Consider the following 2477-nt stretch of genomic DNA (forward strand, 5'->3'; position numbering starts at 1 on the left):
AAAATTAAAGAAAACATTAAGCATACTTACCCCCCCATACACATATACTATAATAATCATTCATAACAATAGTTATTTTTTATTTTTTCCTTTCATACATGCCTGTTATACCACTTACTCAACATACTATTCGTTTTCCCAACTTTAGATGGAAAATTAAGAATTGTAATTTTGTTCAAGTTCGCTCAAAAAAACATTATGCCTAAGACAGTAAACTCAGTATAGCCACGATTAAGTATATTTTCAGATTTCTATTTGTTGTTGATACGTATTTTTTCCCGATACAAACATCCTGTGCTTTTCAGGTATTTATACAAGGACCAGATATTTATACAAGGACCATATATTTATACAAGGACCAGGTATTTATACAAGGACCAGGTATTTATACAAGGACCAGGTATTTATACAAGGACCAGGTATTTATACAAGGACCAGATATTTATACAAGGACCAGATATTTATACAAGGACCAGGTATTTATACAAGGACCAGGTATTTATACAAGGACCAGATATTTATACAAGGACCAGATAAACGACATTATTGTTATGAAATATTTGAAGCGAACCATAGAGATTTATCTGAACAATCAAGAACAAGTCATTCATAATCGGCATACTGAGAAACATTACATATATTTATTCGGTTTATGCTTTATTATTATTATTATTATTATTATTATTATTATTATTATTATTATTTATATTTATATTATTAACTCCACCTTGGATGATAACTCACCAAGCTCACACCTAGTGTTAACAGCTCGCACTAAAAACTATCTAATATTTTTTTTTTTAAAACACAGCTGGAACAATAAAAACAACAAAACAAGGGATAAACTTCTACCCTGACTCCATCAGATTCTGGTCATCTTGATTAGACATTGTATTCTGTAAAACATTTGCAGATTCTTGACTTGATATCTGACTATTTAATGATTTTTTTCGGTAAATCAATCAGTCTCATGATTCTGTAAATCATTCAATCTCATGATCCTGTAAATCAATTAATCCCATGATTCCGTAAATCAATCCATTGATTCTGTAAATCATTCAATCTCATGATTCTGTAATTCATTCCATCCCATAATTCGGTAAATAATTCAATCCCATGATTCTTAAATCATTCAATCCCATGATTCTGTAAGTCATTAAATCCCATGATTCTGTAAGTCATTGAATCCCATGATTCTGTAAATCATTCAATCCCATGATTCTGTAAATCATTCAATCCCATGATTCTGTAAATCATTCAATCTCATGATTTTGTAAATCATTCAATCCCACGATGCTGTAAATCATTCAATCCCATGATTCTGTAAATCATTAAATCCCATGATTCTGTAAATCATTCAATCCCATGATTCTGTAAATCATTCAATCTCATGATTTTGTAAATCATTCAATCCCACGATGCTGTAAATCATTCTATCCCATGATTCTGTAAATCATTCAATCCCATGATTCTGTAAATCATTCAATCCCATGATTCTGTAAACCATTCAATCCCATGATTCTGTAAATCACTCAATCCCATGATTCTGTAAATCACTCAATCCCATGATTCTGTAAATCATTCCATCCCATGATTCTGTAAATCATTCAATCCCTTGATTCTGTAAATCTTTCAATCCCTTGATTCTGTAAATCTTTCAATCCCTTGATTCTGTAAATCATTCAATCCCGTGATTCTGTAAATCATTCAATCCCATGATTCTGCAAATCATTCAATCTCATGATTCTGCAAATCATTCAATCCCACGATGCTGTAAATCATTCTATCCCACGATTCTGTAAATCATTCAATCCCTTGATTCTGTAAATCATTCAATCCCTTGATTCTGTAAATCACAGAATCTCGTGATTCTGTAAATCATTAAATCCCATGATTCTGTAAATCAATCAATCTCGTGATTCTGTAAATCATTCAATCCCATGATTCTGTAAATCATTAAATCACATGATTCTGTAAATCATTCAATCCCATGATTCTGTATATCATTCCATTCCATGATTCTGTAAATCATTCAATCTGATGATTCTGTAACTCTGAGGGGTGAATTTGATTCGTTTCTAAATGCAGTCGGCCGTATTTACTACTCGACTACGTAAGCGTCTTAGAAAAACTTCGAATTTCATGGTTATAATGTTATCCATGTCTATTGATGGCAAGTGAAATGTCAAAAGTTATTTCTCTCTGAAAATGCACTACTTCATGGCGTAGCATAAAATACGCGGAAATATTCGCCACTCGTGACAATACAAAATACTTCCACTTTACGAGTGAAATATTTCCTTATAATTTCTCAAAGAACGTTTAATTGTATATTTTTTAAAAACCCAAACTGCTGATTTTCCTTCATTCTGTATCAATGAAATTAACAGCTACATTAATTACTACAGCAACTAAAAACGTTCCCGAAATTTATACTACTTTTGAGACAAGGTAGTTTTGCAAATTTAAGTAGCACA

Source organism: Sinohyriopsis cumingii, chromosome 6, assembly GCF_028554795.1.
Source record: "Sinohyriopsis cumingii isolate HCF-2022 chromosome 6, ASM2855479v2, whole genome shotgun sequence".
In the NCBI taxonomy this organism is placed as follows: domain Eukaryota; kingdom Metazoa; phylum Mollusca; class Bivalvia; order Unionida; family Unionidae; genus Sinohyriopsis; species Sinohyriopsis cumingii.